Below are 12,571 nucleotides of genomic sequence, written 5' to 3' on the forward strand. Positions count from 1 at the left end.
TCCAGGTGAGTTGGCCTAGAGTTACCGGTATGGATTTGTTGTTCAGAATAGAGGTTAGGGATAAAGGTATAGATTTAGGGATCATCTAAATTGAGATGACGGTTAAAATCAAAAGATCCAATAAGATTGCCAAAAAAGAGAGAGGAGACTGAAAGGCAGATCCTTGAGGAATACCCACATAAAGGAATCATTAAGAGGACAAGATGTCAGTGAAGAAGACAAAGAATGAGGGGCAGCTAGGTGGCGCAGTAGATAGAGCACTGGCTCTGGAGTCAGGAGGACCCGAGTTCAAATGTGACCTCAGACACTTGACACTTACTAGCTGTGTGATCCTGGGCAAGTAACTTATCCCTGATTGCCTCACAAAAACAAGCAAATAAATAAAAAGAAGACAAAGAAGGAGCAGGTAGAGAAAAAGGAGATCCAGGATAATATAGTGTTTCTGAAACTAGGGAGGCAGCCAACAGTGTCAGAAACTACAGAGAGAGCAAAGAGAATGAGGCTTAAAAAAGAGGCAGTTAGATTTGGGTCAATCACTGATGACCTTTGAGAGAACAATTTCTATAAAGTAGTGGGGGTAGGAGCCAAATCATAAGAAGTTGATAGAGAGGTAGTGAGGAAACAGGAGGTACCAAATGCACACTGCTCTTATTTATTTTTCTGTGGGGTTAATTTTATGTGTTTATTTATTAATTTTTGATGGCCAACCCTTAATTTAAAGCCCTATAGTTTTTAATCTTCCATTTAAATAGAAGGAGAAAAGATTTAAAATAAGTAACACTCAGTACATTGTTCAGTCATTTTCACTTGCGTCTGAGTCTGTGTGACACCGTTTGAGGTTTTTGTGGCAAAGATACTGGAGTGGTTTGCCATTTCCTTCTCTGGCTCAGTTTGCAGATGAGGAAACTGAGACAGATAGGGTTCAGTGACTTGCCCAGAGTCACACAACTAGTAAGTGTCCGGAGCTGGATTTGAATTTAGGTCTTCCTGACTCCAGGCCCAGTGCTCAACCCACTGCGCCACCTAGCAGTCCCAATAGTCATGCTCAATAAATGTTTATTGCTTGATAAAACATTATTTGGAAACACAAAGCTATATCTATTATCTAGTAAGCCAGCTTTGAAAAGGGTACTTTCATCTCAAAATTAAAAAAAAAAAAAGTCACTCTATTTAAAGGGGAAAGGAAATGTACTGAAATTTTTAAAAATGCATTTTAAAATATTGCAAATATTGATGGTATAACAGCAAGAGACAGTAGCAGTGGTGTCAAACTCAAATAGAGACAAATCCTTGGGGCCTGCATATTGATTTAGAAAAACACAAATTAACATTTGTATTGTATGTTTTAGGGCAGCTAGGTGGCGCTATAGTGCACAGAGCACCTGGCCTGGAGTCAGGAAGGAAGATTCATCTTCCTGAGTTCAATTCTGACCTCAGACACTTACTAGCTGTGTGACCCTGGCCAAATCACTTAATCTTGTTTGCCTCAGTTTCCTTATCTGTAAAATGAGCTGGAGAAGGAAATGGCAAAGCACCGCAGTATCTTTGCCAAGAAAACCACAGATGGGTTCATGAAGAGTCAGACATGACAGAAAAACAATACTACATGTTGTTTTGTGTTTTTATTTATTTTGTTAAACCATACTTAGTTAGATTGTAATCTGGTTGAGAGGGGGCCCTCATTTGACACCTCTGGGTAAGGTATTGGGAGCTAACCTTGGAGTCAAAAAAACTTGTTTCAAGTCCTGCTTCTGATATAAGCTGAACATGAATGGCCGTGGGCAGGTCATTTAATGTCTTGGGTGTCCCAGACAACTCTTGCAGGCTATAAAATGAAGAGCACATGCCAACTGTACTGATAAAGGGAGTTTTCTCACAGCAAGTTTCCTCCACTAGTGAAATCACAGACCCACCAAAAACAATCCAGTGAAACGGAGTACAACAATGTTGGCCGAGGGAAATATGAATATTTATTGAAGCTATCTAATTTAAATCCCAGTCCATCTTCTTTTATTGGCCTGCATAGGAAGTCTTGAGATCTCTCTTATTTTGATTGATTACATAAAAAGACACTAATGTTATTGTCACTGGACGCTTGAAGGGAAAAAGCCCAACAGTCTAAGGTTCGACTCCTTGCTAGACAATCATTTTTGGTAAATACACAACAGAGGCATATTGCCAAATATGATTTAATCACATGAAAAGTGTATTTAAACACCCACACGGTGCCAACTAGGTAGAGAGCAGTGGGCACAATCATGCGGTCAAAAATCCCTTGGGCCATTATTTTCTAGTGCAGGGGGTGCTAACTTTTAGGGACTTTTTTGTTTGTTTTTGTGTTGTAGAGCCCTTAGTCTAGTGAAGCCTCTGAACCTTTTTTTCAGAATGTTTTTAAAGAATTGAAGGAAATGTTAACTTGTAATTAGAGGTTAATGAAAATAAGGATGTAACTTGTTTTCCCATCCAAATTCCCAAACTCCTTAAAAGTCCATCCATGGACTCACTGGGGAATCTGTGGACACCAGTGAAGAATCACTTTTCTACTGGGATTTGTAAGCTTTGGTTTTACCTGAAAGAGCATCCAATATTTCTAAGTCTGTAGTCTTCCCCAAAGTAAAGGACCCAAATCAGGCATTTGATGATTCGTACTGAGGGTAGTAAGGCTACATTCTTAATCTAAGCAACAGCACCCAATCCTATCCCCGCCAAAGTGGGAGGTGTGGGCAGCTAGGTGGCACAGTGGATAAAGCACTGGCCTTGGATTCAGGATAACCTGAGTTCAAATTGGGCTTCAGATGCTTGACCTTACTAGCTGTGTGACCCTGGGCAAATCACTTAACCCTCATTGCCCTGCAAAAACCAAAAAAACAAAAACAAAGTGGGAGGTGTATTAACTTCCAGATCTGAACTTCAGAGTAGGGTTACTTACTAAATGAGCCTTCCTGAAAATAATTTATATCCTCAAAATGAACAACTACCTTTCCCTTTTGTCAGTGTCTTAAGACTTTTATTCTTTATTTCCTGTGTTAAAGTACTGTCTGTGTTCTTGCCCTAGACCACAGAACAAATCACTGACAGATCATGAAATAGATGGCAGATCCAGAGTCAGTGTGGAGTAGTTTGGCAGCTTAAGAGTTTGTTGGAGTCCAACAGGGCTGTTCTTGGTACTACTAGTGACCATGCAGGAAATAAAAAGCAACCAAACAGGAAGTAGGAGGAGTAGACCATAGAGGCAGGAAATGTTCGAGCCTAGTGAACCTATCCACAGAGTACATTATTAGTGACAAGCAACAAATCATTTAGAGTCAAGCCCTAGTTTGTAGACCTATGCAAGAAGAGGGAAGAAAAGTTCCTGACTAAGTAAACGGGAGGAGGAATTTCTCATCACACTAGTAATTGCATAAGTCAAAGAATAGGTATCTACTGCCGAGTGTTTCCTAAGCAGATTAATTAAATTTTAGGTATTTAACCACCAGTAAGAGGGGAAAACCCATTTACCAATTAGAGTCATTGAGCTTAATTATATAGGACAAGCTGGGTGAAGTAGTGCTTTCCAGTTAAAGGGCCTGTATCATAAAACTAAATAGTTTATCAATGAGGTCAGCAAGCACAGTTAAGGTTGTGTTTTTTTTTTTTAATCTTGGCTTCAAAGGTCTTTTACTTCAGATACTACTTAGGTCACACCACATGAGTCTAAATGGCGATTTGTTTTAATTAGGTGTGTTTTTTTTTTCTGCAGAAAATTGATAAACATCTCCACCTTTTCGTCTACTCTGGAGATTTGTGTTACCAATAAACTATAATAATTATTTTGAGGTTTATGCCAATGTGCTAGAAAAAATACCAGAAGTCTCAAGTTGGAAGCCATGGGGTTTCATAAGATCATAGATTTAAAACTGGAAGGTACCTTAGGGGTCAGTAGGCATCTCTTCCCATGGCTTCAGTTATCAGCTCTATATGGATGATTTTCAAATCTCTTTTTCCTCAATGACCTGATGTCTCAGAATTTCAATTCCTTATTTCTAGTTGTCTATTAGATATCTCCACTAGGTCCTGCCAGCACCTCCAACTTAAACAGGAGCCAAATCAAACTGATCACCTCCTCCTCTTCCTATGTCCTATATAATTAAGCTCAATAACTCTAATTGGTAAATGGGTTTTCCCCTCTTACTGGTGGTTAAAAACCTAAAATTTAATTAATCTGCTTAGGAAACAATCAGCAGTAGATACCTATTCTTTGACTTATGCAATTACTAGGGTGATGAGAAATTCGTCCTCCTGTTTACTTAGTCAGGAACTTTTCTTCCCTCCTCTTGCATAGGTCTACAAACTAGGGCTCTCCTTAGCTTTGATATTCTCTTTTGACTCCATCAACCTCTCAGACCCACAAACTAGAAACCTTGGTGTCCTTGGATTAGATCTAAAAGATATCTTTAAGGCCACCCAGGCCAACTCTGTTTCACGCAGGAAGGAAAACAAGACCACAGGAAGTAAAATTACTTACCCCAAATCACATTGGCAGCGATGGGATTTGAACCTGAATCCGTTGACTCCTAATCAAGAATTCCTTTCATACTACCATGTAGCTTAACTCTTTTCTCTTTCTTACACCTCAGTCCAAACAGCTGTCAAGCCCCACTGATTCTAATTTGCAGCACCTCTTGTATCTGTCACTTCTTTTCATTTCCACTAATATCCTTTGGTCCAAGCTCTCCTTGCCTCTTGTCTGGATTGCTATGCTGTTATTGTTATTGTTCAGTTGCGTCTGATTCTCCATGACCCTGTTTGGGGTTTTCTTGGCAAAGATACTGGGGTAGTTTGCAATTTCAATTTCCAGCTCATTTTATAGAAAAGGAAACTGAGACAAACAAGGTTAAGTGACTTCCCCAGAGTCACATAGCTAGTAAGTGTCTGAAGCTGAATTTGAACTCAAGTCTTTCTGACTCCAGGTCTACTGTGCCTTCTAACTGCCCTCTGGATTATTGTTATAGTCTCCTAATTCATCTTCCTGCCACCAGTTCCCCCCCTCCACCCTCTCCCTCTCTCCGCCCCGCCCCTCTCTCTCTCTCACACACACACACACACACACACACACACACACACACACACATCTCTCTCTTTCTGCCTCTGTGTCTCTGTGTCTCTGATCCATGAAGTATCATTCTAATGTATCTCTGAAATCAAGTCCTGCTTAGAAACCACCCATTGTCTACTGAGTGAAGTATAAATTCCTTCTCCTGGTCTTGAAGGTGTGCCTAAATTTGTTTCCACACAACTCTTTAAGGAATTAACAAATACTAAGCCTTTTTGCATACTTTATGTTCTGGACAAACTGGATGATTAACTATCCCCCATTCTCATTCTGCTATTTCATGTTATTCCAGCCTTAATCATTGGATGGGTGGTGCTTCCGGCAAACCAAGGCCTGGGAAAGACCTTTGCTTAAAAAGGTCAAGGTCTGCCACTGCATCCAGGGCCATCTCTGGTTGTCCTGATGTCTATCTTCTCACTGGACCCAGATGGCTCTGGAGGAGAGAGTGAGGCTGGTGACCTTGCACAGCCCTCCCTCACTTAAATCCAACTCACTGCAAGTCATGATATCACCTCTCAATGTCATGGTCCTCTTCGAGAATGAAGGACAAAGAACAACCAACATTTTGTGAGTAAGAGTTGTCCCACTGAGAACACAACTGGCAAGCTCTGGTTGAGCAATGTAGCTCAACCTTCCTTCTTTCTTCCTCCCTTCCCATCACCTCCCCTCCCTTTTCCTCCCCTCCCCTCTCCTGCCCTCCTCTCCCTTCCTTCCATCTTCTCTCCCTCTGCCCATATATGAAATCATACACTTACCTGGGTGCTCTTCCCAAAGGAATGTATTTGTATACATCTTCCTTCCCTTCCTTTCCTCCTTCCCCTCCTTCCCCCACATCCCCAGACAGCTAGGTAAGTGGTACTGTGGATAGAGCGCTGGGCCTCAAGTCAGGAAGATCTGAATTCAAAGCCAGTCTCAGACACTTACTAGCTATTTACTCTTTTTTTTTTTTTTAACTTTTTACATGCCCCAGTATTTTGTCAGCCAACCAGAAGAGAACTAAAAGAAAACTAAAAGTCTGTCTCCCCCTGTATTGGGGGTCCAATACCAAAACTGAGAAAGGTGACTGGTCTTGATTTGTTGGGCAATTGGCATGCTCAGCAGCTCAAACCTTTGCTTCCTCAGTCATTTAATTTTTCACCTGCCACAGCTTAACGCTAAATTTGTATTGTTGCACTTGAAAATCAGACAGCTATTTGAGGCAGGTGATATGGCTTTGTAATTGTTGGGAATTCTTAATTACTCCTCTGGCTAGAAAAGATTGTCAAGACAGTCTCTTAACACCGGTGATCATTGTGAAGAAGACATTAAGAAATCAGCCTTAAATGTCTCAGGAGTGGTGTACAGAATGTGAAGAAAACAGGGCTTGAGTAAAGTGTTAGTACTGTGGATAGAGTGATGGAGGGGGTGCAGAGTGGAAGCATTAGAGCAGCTAGGTGGCGAAGTGGATAAAGCACTAGCCCTGGATTCAGGAGGACCTGAGTTCAAATGCGGCCTCAGACACTTGACACTTACTAGCTGTGTGACCCTGGGCAACTCACTTAACCCTCATTGCCTGCAAAAGCCCCCCCAAAACCCAAACAAACAGAGTGGAGGCATTAGGTGAGGGAGTCCATGTTGTAATTATGAGTCAGTGGACTTGGGAGTGGATCCCCATTGAAAAAGTATAGGCACACTTCGGGGAGGATACCTGGTAGTGTGTAGGTGAGGTCACGTGGCATTCTGGTGGGATGGATTTGCTCTTGTGTTTTTTAAAATTAATTACTATTGCTATAGATATCAGTTTGGGGTAAGAATATTTTAATTTATGAATATTATGTACCAGTAAAGGATTGAGCACATCTCCCTAACTTCGTGTGCTCTCAGGCCGCATGGTAGAGAAAGCAGGGAAAGAGAGAGCTTCAGCATGCTAGTTAGCATAAGCAGGAGAAAAGCCCCAAAGCCCGATGCTGTCTCCCAGAGAGACGTGTGATCTCAAGGAGACCCAAGAGAGTTTAGACAATCTACAAGACCTACACCATCCTAGAAGAGAGAGCCAGGAGAGCTCCTGGCCTCTTCCCAGAGTTTTCATTCTCTTTCGATAGAGGTGAGTCATTATACATTGATGAAAGCTAATTGGTTAGCAGCATTCAGTTTCAATGGTTGACATGATTTGAAGGTGATCCACATTAAAATGAACTCTACAGGGCAGCTAGGTGGCGCAGCAGATAAAGCACCGGCCCTGGATTCAGAAGGTCCTGAGTTCAAATCCGACCTAAGACACTTGACACTTACTAGCTGTGTGGCCCTGGGCAAGTCACTTAACCCTCATTGCCCTGAAAAAATAAAATAAAAAAAAAAATGAACTCTACAGAAGATATCAGGGAAAAGAAAGCGAAAGACCCACACTCAAGTTGTTTAAGGCAAAGTCCATTATTTAGGTCTGGTTTGATCCTATCAGCTTCACAGAGCTGGACAAAAGAGTCTATCTTTATTTCTTTTGTTCCCTTGGGTTTGTCCCAGATCAAGGAGAACTGGACTTTTTGTCGTGGGGGGGTTAGAGGCAGGGGAAAAAAGGACTGAGAAACTGATCTCTGGGTCTCCCCAATAAATCCATTCTTTTTTTTTCTTTTTTTTTTTCTTTTTTTAGTGAGGCAATTGGGGTTAAGTGACTTGCCCAGGGTCACACAGCTAGTAAGTGTTAAGTGTCTGAGGTTGGATTTGAACTCAGGTACTCCTGACTCCAGGGCCGGTACTCTATTCACTGCGCCACCTAGCTGCCCTAAATCCATTATTAAGAATTATTTTTTCACACTCTTTAAGTGAATCTTGGCTTAGGGAGGCCTTGAGGAGTGAAGATCAGGGTGGTATACTGAGCCTGGTGCCCCTACCCTATGCAGCTTGCTGGTGAGATTGTGTTCACATTGGGTCCTGGGACCTTTCACCCAGAGTGATTACAGCACTGAGCCAACAATAAAGAAAAAGCCCTGGAAGATAACGTATGTGATTGGCATAACTCTGGTCCTCAATAGTATCTGTGTGAAAAGAGAAGTGGCCCCTGGTGGGGCAAATGAACTTGAGGCTTGAAAACTGATTGCAATCAGTGTCAGTATATGGGTCTATAAAATATCATACCAATTCAACCCTAGAGGGAATAATGTGATACTACAGTGCCAATGAAGGTTTTCTCTTTTAGATATAGAAGGAGGTTAGAGATATGTCGTCCTGGACACAGAACCACAAAATCTCAGAGGAATCTCAGTAAGTATCCCCATTAGCCTGTACCTGAATAGGAATCCCCTCTCTGATCTTCGTGAAGAGCAGTCATCTAGTCTTTCCTTGGAGACTTCTAGTTGGGGCTTTCCAAGTCAGCTCATTCGCTCATTCCACTTTTGGGTAACTCTGGAAGTTTCTCCTTGTGTCAAACTGAAATCTGCTTCTGGAACTTTTAGATAGTGATTTTAACATGCTCCCTTCCACTGTGCACATCTCCAATGTTCTCTTTGTCTTATTAATTTTATTTATTTATTTATCTTTTTTTTTTTTTTTTTACGGGGCAATGGGGTTAAGCGACTTGCCTAGGGTCACACAGCTAGTAAGTGTCAAGTGTCTGAGGCCAGATTTGAACTCAGGAACTCCTGAATCCAGGGCCGGTGCTTTATCCACTGCACCACCTAGCTGCCCCTGTCTTATTCATTTTAAATTTAATTTATTTTAAATTTTTTTGGTGGGGCAATGAGGGTTAAGTGACTTGCCCAGGGTCACACAGCTAGTGTGTGTCAAATGACTGAGGTCGGATTTGGACTCAGGTCCTCCTGAATCCAGGGCCGGTTCTTTATCCACTGCACCACCTAGCTGCCCGTCTTGTTCATTTTCAATTCTTTGTAAACTATTGGGGTTCCATGGCTCAGAAGACCCCAGCTGTACATCATCACCAGTAGAATATTAATATTAGAGAGACAGCTCTTAGTTTCTGAGTGAAGCTTGGGAGGTCATTTCAAGACGTCTATAGATTTTCTAAGGGCAATACCGTCCCACTCTCTTTTTATTATAGTCTAGGCCCAATCTATCATATATTTTATTGTCTATCAGAGGCAGTGAGGTGGTACAGTAGCTACAGTGCTGGGCTTAGAGTCAGGAAGGCCTGAGTTCAAATCTGGCATCAGACCCTAACTAGATGTATGACCTTGGGTAAGTAATTTTACCCTTTTCTGCCTGAATTTCCTCAATTATAAAATACGAATAAGAATAGCACCTATCTCCTAGGGTTGTTTTGTGGATCAAATGAGATAATAACTATAAAGTTCTTAGCATAGTACCTGTTTATTCCCTTCCTCTTATATCATATACATACTAATGAATATAGGTTGTTCATCCAACCCTATATCGTAATCTAGGTAATAGTCTTCATCCGTGTGATCTTTTCTTTGTGAATGGTCAAGCCAAAATCTTTAAAGTAGGTCTTCCAGGGGGACTTTGTGATGCTTCTGGGCTTGATGCACCAGTACAATATCACCCACAAACAGGAGAGGACTCAACTTGGACTCTATACTGGCTCCCCTCCATCAGAGTAGCATATTTTGCAAACATGGTTCCTTCTGTTATGCTTCATGTGATGTTTGTGCTCAGAAAATCGCTGAATGAGGTTATTTCTACTGTTGTATCTTTTGGGAATTCTTGAATGATTTCGGTGTATGGATAGGAAACCCTTTGTTGGAAGAAAATCTTTAAGGTGGCATTTTGTTCTACTAAAGCAAATGGTTTTTCATAATCAACCAATAATAAATATATATTTTCTACATCTTTCAGTCAATTGTGTGATGGTAAAGATCAGTTCATTGCAGAATATAGCTTATGGAAAGCCTGTGTCCTACTGATATTTTTATCCACCCAGAATGCCGTTGATGCATATAGAGATGACTTAAAGACACTTATTAGTTGTTGATGTTTCCTCTCTTGCTTTTTGGGGGTTAGTAATGAGGTCTGAGTTTTTCCACATCTTGAGTATCTCACCTTCGTTTGATACTTGCAATTGAATCCTTGAATATATTCACAATTGTGTTGCCTTCAGCACTGACCTCCTCCATGTACAACTGGTGCAATCTAGCTGTTTTCCACATCTTTCCCCTCTTTTTCTTGTTTCTCCATGCTCTATAATCACATTCAGTACTATGGTGTTCAAATGCTGCAATTATCTTGACGGTGAAAGAAGTTTGTTATGAAAATAGATTATCTAACGTCAAAAGCAAGCATCGTATGCAATGGAGCTACACTTTCCCATTAAAGATGGTAGTGAAGCAAAGATGCTCCCTCTCTTTTCTATTATTTGGTATTGTTCTAGAAGTCCTAGCAACAGCAACCAGACGAGAGAAAGAAATTAAAGGCATAAGCGTAGGAAGTGGGGAGATAAAAACAACCCTTGTTGCTGATGATGTAATGGAATTGGAAAATGTCATCGGAAAATCCTAGGGCGTCAGCAAAGTTAACAATTGAGACAATAGTTTATGCAAAGTTTCAGGCTACAAAACAACCCTTATAAATCCACAGCATTTCTATATAGCAATAACAAAACACAAGAAGCAAAAGTAGAGAGGGAAATGCCATTCCAAATGACTACAAAATGCATAAAATATCTAGGAATCAATCTACCAAAGCACACAAATGACTTGTATTGATTCAACTACCAAGTGCTTCTTAAAGAAATAAGAACAACTTAAATAGCTGGATGAATATTTGGTGCTAAATTGTGCCAATAACAATAAAAATGACAAATAATTCCAAAGTTAGTTATGCTGTTAATGCTATTCCAATCAAATCACCAAGGGTATGGATCCTTTATAGAATTTGACAAAATAATGACAAAATTTATATTGACAAAATTTGTTTGGGAAAACAAAATATATAGAATGTCAAGCAAAATTATGAAAAGAAGTAGAGATGAAGAGAGAATAGAACTTCCAGACTCAAACTATATTACAAAGCATCAGTCATCAAAACCATCTGGTACTGGTTAAAAAAAATAGAGTAATTGATCAATGGAATAGACTAGACAAGGGAGAATCAGAAACAAAGGAACTCAATAACCTAGTCAATGTCTGATAAGTGGGAAAAAAAAAGTAGTGGGAAAACCCTCCTTATTTGATAAAAAAAACCAAAAAACTCCTGGGAAAACCGGAAAGCAATCTCACAGAAATTAGGCTCGGACCATCATCTTACACCATATTCCATGATACATTCTACATGGATACATTATTAAAGATTATTGTTATTATTAAAGATGAGACTATCAGAAAATTAGAGGAGAATAATATAATATACCTCTCATAGGTGTGGGCAATTCATTTCTAATAAAACAAGAAATAGAGGTAATTACAAAAGATAAAATATATAATTTTGATTATATGAAACTAAATTGCTTTAGCACAGACAAAATTAATGTACCTAGGATAAGATTTAGCCACTTCCTTTAGTGGCCAAATGGGAAAAATTTTGTATCAAATTTCTCTGATAAGGGTTTGATATCCAATATATGTAAAAGATGTGTAGATACATACATATATACATAATGTATGTGTATAAATGTAACAATAATTATCCAATAGGTAAGTTTTCAACGCATATGAACAAAGTTCTCAAAACAATTTCCATTGACAACCGTATGAAAAACTGCTCCAAATCATTAATAACAAGAGAAAAGCAAACTAAAATAACCCTGCAGTTTTACCTTATCCTTAAAATTGGTAAAGGTGACAAAAATGGCAATAGTCAATGTTGGAGGGGTTGTGGAATAATAGGCATACTAATACATCATTGGTAGAGTTATAGAATGGTAGAACCATTTTGGAAAGCAAGCTATAATTATGGAAATAAAGTGATTAATATGCCCATACCCTTTGAACCAGAGACTCTATCATTAGGAAGCCATCAATAAGAAGAAAGCCCCCATAAATTCTGAATATTTATAATAATTTTTGTGATAGCAAATAATTTTAAACAAAGCAGATGCCCATCAGTTGGTGAATATATAAATTGTGGCACATAAATATAATGGAATATTACTGTACTGTAAGAAATGTTATGAATACAGAGAAACATGGAATGATCTATATGAACTGATGCAGAGTGAAGTAAGCACAACTATGGCAACAATATACACAATAACTACAACAATGTAAATGGAAAGAACAATAACACATCAAAAAAAGTAAATGTAACATTACAAATATCAAGTGCGACTAGAATGAAAATATATGAGCAGATACCCCACCCCCAATCCAATCCTTAGTGAAGGTGGGAGGTCCACAGGTGTTACACATTGCACATGTTTCTGCTCTTATTCAATGTACCAATCAGTTATGCTGATTTTTTTTCTCTTGTAAAAACCTATTTGTCATATGGGCTGGTTCTCTGGAAGGGGGAGGGAAGATACTGAGGGTAACTATGATGATGTAAGAACACAAAAACATTGATAAAAACTTTAAAAATCTTAGATATTTTCCATTT

The sequence above is a fragment of the Dromiciops gliroides genome, chromosome 2, assembly GCF_019393635.1.
Source record: "Dromiciops gliroides isolate mDroGli1 chromosome 2, mDroGli1.pri, whole genome shotgun sequence".
In the NCBI taxonomy this organism is placed as follows: domain Eukaryota; kingdom Metazoa; phylum Chordata; class Mammalia; order Microbiotheria; family Microbiotheriidae; genus Dromiciops; species Dromiciops gliroides.